Source organism: Strongylocentrotus purpuratus, unplaced genomic scaffold, assembly GCF_000002235.5.
Source record: "Strongylocentrotus purpuratus isolate Spur 01 unplaced genomic scaffold, Spur_5.0 spur5_scaffold_5, whole genome shotgun sequence".
NCBI lineage: Eukaryota > Metazoa > Echinodermata > Echinoidea > Camarodonta > Strongylocentrotidae > Strongylocentrotus > Strongylocentrotus purpuratus.
This window is the reverse complement of record NW_022145611.1, coordinates 9856239-9862835: the sequence shown is the minus strand read 5'-3', so window position 1 is coordinate 9862835 and position 6597 is coordinate 9856239.

The window sequence follows — 6597 nt, the reverse complement described above, 5'->3', positions numbered from 1 at the left end:
CCTCTAGAACACAAAAGGGTGTTTGATCAACCTTATATGCGAAATTGTTCATTGAGACCAAATAAACAATAATAAAAAAATATTAATATAAAAACGGTGAGCAAACTCCTTCGGCATTTTGGCCAAAAGGTGATGATTTTCCATGTTTTCCAAAATTTGCAAAAAGTGCCCCTCTAGAAGACAAACAAGGGTTTGATCTACCTAATGATGAGCAGGGCCGAGGTGGTTCAGCATTTTGGAGGAGAAAATTAAAAATTTTAATAGGCTAGTTTCCCAACAATGAATGTACTTACATGCCATTCGATGGATCCTGACCCCTCATATCCCTTTGAAAGGGGGATAGGAGCAAATATTGTAAACATTTGAATTATCACAACTTTCGGGTCGAAATGGTAAGGGCCGGGGTTGTTTAGCATTTTGGAGGAAAAAATTATATATTTTTTGAATAGGCTAGTTTCCCCATAATGAATGTATATGCATGCCATTAGATGGATCCTGACCCCCATATCCCTTTGACAGGGGGGTAGGGGCAAATATTGTAAAAATTTGAATTATCACAACTTTTCGGGCCGAAGTTGTAAGGGCCGGGGTGGTTCAGCATTTTGAAGGAAAATATTAATTTTTTTTAATTGGCTAGTTTCCCCATAATGAATGTACATACATGCAATTAGATGGATCCTGACCCCCATTTCCCTTTGACAGGGGGGTAGGGGCAAATATTGTAAAAATTTGAATTATCACAACTTTTCGGGCCGAAGTTGTAAGGGCCGGGGTGGTTCAGCATTTTGGAGGAAATTTTTTTTTTTTTTAATTGGCTAGTTTCCCCACAATGAATGTACATACATGCCATTAGATGGATCCTGACCCCCACATCCCTTGAAAAGGGGCGTAGTGGCAAATATTGAAAAATTTGAATCATCACAACTTTCGGGCCGAAATGGTAAGGGCCGGGGTGGTTCAGCATTTTGATGGAAAATATCAATTTTTTTTTAATTGGCTAGTTTCCCCATAATGAAAGTACATACATGCAATTAGATGGATTCCAACGCCTATATCCCTTTGACAGGGGCGTAGTGGCAAATATTGTAAAAATTTGAGTTATCTCAACTTTCGGGCCGAAATGGTAAGGGCCGGTTTGGTTCAGCATTTTGGAGGAAAATATTATTTTTTTTAAATTGGCTAGTTTCCCCATAATAAAAGTACATACATGCGATAAGATGGATCCTGACCCCCACATCCCTTTGAAAGGGGCGTAGTGGCAAATACTGAAAAATTTAAGTTATCACAACTTTCGGGCCGAAATGGTAAGGGCCGGGGTGGTTCAGCATTTTGGAGGAAAATATTATATTTTTTTAATAGGCTAGTTTCCCCACATTGAATGTATATACATGCCATTAGATGGATCCTGACCCCCATATCCCTTTGACAGGGGGGTAGGGGTAAATATTGTAAAAATTTGAATTATCACACCTTTCGGGCCGAAATGGTAAGGGCCGGGGTGGTTCAGCATTTTTGAGGAAAATATTATTTTTTTTTAATTGGCTAGTTTCCCCACAATGAATGTATATACATGCAATTAGATGGATCCTGACCCCCACATCCCTTGAAAAGGGGCGTAGTGGCAAATATTGAAAAGCTTGAGTTATCACAACTTTCGGGCCGAAATGGTAAGGGCCGGGATGGTTCAGCATTTTGGAGGAAAATATTATTTTTTTTAATTGGCTAGTTTCCCCATAATAAAAGTACATACATGCGATAAGATGGATCCTGACCCCCACATCCCTTTGAAAGGGGCGTAGTGGCAAATATCGAAAAATTTGAGTTATCACAACTTTCGGGCCGAAATGGTAAGGGCCGGGGTGGTTCAGCATTTTGGAGGAAAATATATTTTTTTATAGGCTAGTTTCCCCACAATGAATGTATATACATGCCATTAGATGGATCCTGACCCCCACATCCCTTGAAAAGGGGCGTAGTGGCAAATATTGAAAATTTTGAGTTATCACAACTTTCGGCCGAAATGGTAAGGGCCGGGGTGGTTCAGCATTTTGGAGGAAAATTTGTTTTTTTTAATTGGCTAGTTTCCCCATAATGAATGTACATACATGCAATTAGATGGATCCTGACCCCCATTTCCCTTTGACAGGGGGGTAGGGGCAAATATTGTAAAAATTTGAATTATCACAACTTTTCGGGCCGAAGTTGTAAGGGCCGGGGTGGTTCAGCATTTTGGAGGAAATTTTTTTTTTTTTTAATTGGCTAGTTTCCCCACAATGAATGTACATACATGCCATTAGATGGATCCTGACCCCCACATCCCTTGAAAAGGGGCGTAGTGGCAAATATTGAAAAATTTGAATCATCACAACTTTCGGGCCGAAATGGTAAGGGCCGGGGTGGTTCAGCATTTTGATGGAAAATATCAATTTTTTTTTAATTGGCTAGTTTCCCCACAATGAATGTACATACATGCCATTAGATGGATCCTGACCCCCACATCCCTTGAAAAGGGGCGTAGTGGCAAATATTGAAAAATTTGAATTATCACAACTTTCGGGCAGAAATGGTAAGGGCCGGGGTGGTTCAGCATTTTGGAGGAAAATATATATTTTTTTTAATTGGCTAGTTTCCCCACAATGAATGTATATACATGCCATTAGATGGATCCTGAACCCTATATCCCTTTGAAAGGGGCGTAGTGGAAAATATTGAAAAATTTGAATTATCACAACTTTCGGGCCGAAATGGTAAGGGCCGGTGTGGTTCAGCATTTTGGAGGAAAATATTAATTTTTTTTGATTAGGCTAGATTCCCCACAATGAATGTACATACATGCCATTAGATGGATCCTGACCCCCACAGCCCTTTGAAAGGGGCGTAGTGGCAAATATTGAAAAATTTGAGTTATCACAACTTTCGGGCCGAAATTGTAAGGGCCGGGGTGGATCAGCATTTTGGAGGAAAATATTTTTTTTTTTTAATTGGCTAGTTTCCCCACAATGAATGTACATACATGCCATTAGATGGATCCTGACCCCCACATCCCTTAAAAAGGGGCGTAGTGGCAAATATTGAAAAATTTGAGTTATCACAACTTTCGGGCCGAAATGGTAAGGGCCGGGGTGGTTCAGCATTTTGGAGGAAAATATTTTTTTTTTTAATTGGCTAGTTTCCCCATAATGAATGTACATACATGCAATTAGATGGATCCTGACCCCCATATTCCTTTGAAAGGGGCGTAGTGGCAAATATTGTAAAAATTTTGAATTATCACAACTTTCGGGCCGAAATTGTAAGGGCCGGGGTGGTTCAGCATTTTGGAGGAGAAATTATATTTTTTAAATAGGCTAGTTTCCCCACAATGAATGTATATACATGCCATTAGATGGATCCTGACCCCCACATCCCTTGAAAAGGGGCGTAGTAGCAAATATTGAAAAATTTGAGTTATCACAACTTTCGGGCCAAAATGGTAAGGGCCGGGGTGGTTCAGCATTTTGGAGGAAAATATTTTTTTTTTTTAATTGGCTAGTTTCCCCACAATGAATGTACATACATGAGATAAGATGGATCCTGACCCCCACATCCCTTTGAAAGGGGCGTAGTGGCAAATATTGAAAAATTTGAGTTATCACAACTTTCGGGCCGAAATGGTAAGGGCCGGGGTGGTTCAGCATTTTGGAGGAAAATATTATATTTTTTGAATAGGCTACATGTAATTCCCCATACTGAATGTACATACATGCGATTAGATGGATCCTGACCCCCATATCCCTTTGAAAGGGGCGTAGTGGCAAATATTGTAAAAATTTGAGTTATCTCAACTTTCGGGCCGAAATGGTAAGGGCCGGTTGGTTCAGCATTTTGGAGGAAAATATTATTTTTTTTAAATTGGCTAGTTTCCCCATAATAAAAGTACATACATGCGATAAGATGGATCCTGACCCCCACATCCCTTTGAAAGGGGCGTAGTGGCAAATATCGAAAAATTTGAGTTATCACAACTTTCGGGCCGAAATGGTAAGGGCCGGGGTGGTTCAGCATTTTGGAGGAAAATATATTTTTTTAATAGGCTAGTTTCCCCACAATGAATGTATATACATGCCATTAGATGGATCCTGACCCCCATATCCCTTTGACAGGGGGGTAGGGGTAAATATTGTAAAAATTTGAATTATCACACCTTTTGGGCCGAAATCGTAAGGGCAGGGGTGGTTCAGCATTTTGGAGGAAAAAATTATATTTTTTGAATAGGCTAGTTTCCCCACAATGAATTCATAAACATGCCATTAGATGAATCCTGACTCCCATATCCCTTTGAAAGGGGCGTGGGGCAAATATTTTAAAAATTTGAATTATCACAACTTTCGGGCCGAAATTGTAAGGGCCGGGGTGGTTCAGCATTTTGGAGGAAAATATTTTTTTTTTTTAATTGGCTAGTTTCCCCATAATGAATGTACATACATGCCATTAGATGGATCCTGACCCCCACATCCCTTGAAAAGGGGCGTAGTGGCAAATATTGAAAAATTTGAATTATCACAACTTTCGGGCTGAAATGGTAAGGGCCGGGGTGGTTCAGCATTTTGGAGGAAAATATTAATTTTTTTGATTAGGCTAGATTCCCCACAATGAATGTACATACATGCCATTAGATGGATCCTGACCCCCACAGCCCTTTGAAAGGGGCCGTGGGGCAAATATTGTTTAAATTTGAATTATCACAACTTTGGGCCGTAATTGTAAGGGCCGGGGTGGATCAGCATTTTGGAGGAAAATATATATTTTTTTAATTGGCTAGTTTCCCCACAATGAATGTACATACATGCCATTAGATGGATCCTGACCCCCACATCCCTTAAAAAGGGGCGTAGTGGCAAATATTGAAAAATTTGAGTTATCACAACTTTCGGGCCGAAATGGTAAGGGCCGGGGTGGTTCAGCATTTTGGAGGAAAATATTTTTTTTTTTAATTGGCTAGTTTCCCCATAATGAATGTACATACATGCAATTAGATGGATCCTGACCCCCATATTCCTTTGAAAGGGGCGTAGTGGCAAATATTGTAAAAATTTGAATTATCACAACTTTCGGGCCGAAATTGTAAGGGCCGGGGTGGTTCAGCATTTTGGAGGAGAAATTATATTTTTTAAATAGGCTAGTTTCCCCACAATGAATGTATATACATGCCATTAGATGGATCCTGACCCCCACATCCCTTGAAAAGGGGCGTAGTGGCAAATATTGAAAATTTTGAGTTATCACAACTTTCGGCCGAAATGGTAAGGGCCGGGGTGGTTCAGCATTTTGGAGGAAAATTTGTTTTTTTTAATTGGCTAGTTTCCCCATAATGAATGTACATACATGCGATGAGATGGATCCTGAACCCTATATCCCTTTGAAAGGGGCGTAGTGGCAAATATTGAAAAATTTGAGTTATCACAACTTTCGGGCCGAAATGGTAAGGGCCGGGGTGGTTCAGCATTTTGGAGGAAAATATTATATTTTTTGAATAGGCTACATGTAATTTCCCCATACTGAATGTACATACATGCGATTAGATGGATCCTGACCCCCATATCCCTTTGAAAGGGGCGTAGTGGCAAATATTGTAAAAATTTGAGTTATCACAACTTTCGGGCCGAAATGGTAAGGGCCGGTTTGGTTCAGCATTTTGGAGGAAAATATTATTTTTTTTAAATTGGCTAGTTTCCCCATAATAAAAGTACATACATGCGATAAGATGGATCCTGACCCCCACATCCCTTTGAAAGGGGCGTAGTGGCAAATATCGAAAAATTTGAGTTATCACAACTTTCGGGCCGAAATGGTAAGGGCCGGGGTGGTTCAGCATTTTGGAGGAAAATATATTTTTTTAATAGGCTAGTTTCCCCACAATGAATGTATATACATGCCATTAGATGGATCCTGACCCCCATATCCCTTTGACAGGGGGGTAGGGGTAAATATTGTAAAAATTTGAATTATCACACCTTTTGGGCCGAAATCGTAAGGGCAGGGGTGGTTCAGCATTTTGGAGGAAAAAATTATATTTTTTGAATAGGCTAGTTTCCCCACAATGAATTCATAAACATGCCATTAGATGAATCCTGACTCCCATATCCCTTTGAAAGGGGCGTGGGGCAAATATTTTAAAAATTTGAATTATCACAACTTTCGGGCCGAAATTGTAAGGGCCGGGGTGGTTCAGCATTTTGGAGGAAAATATTTTTTTTTTTTTAATTGGCTAGTTTCCCCATAATGAATGTACATACATGCGATGAGATGGATCCTGAACCCTATATCCCTTTGAAAGGGGCGTAGTGGCAAATATTGAAAAATTTGAATTATCACAACTTTCGGGCTGAAATGGTAAGGGCCGGGGTGGTTCAGCATTTTGGAGGAAAATATTAATTTTTTTTGATTAGGCTAGATTCCCCACAATGAATGTACATACATGCCATTAGATGGATCCTGACCCCCACAGCCCTTTGAAAGGGGCCGTGGGGCAAATATTGTTTAAATTTGAATTATCACAACTTTGGGCCGTAATTGTAAGGGCCGGGGTGGATCAGCATTTTGGAGGAAAATATATAT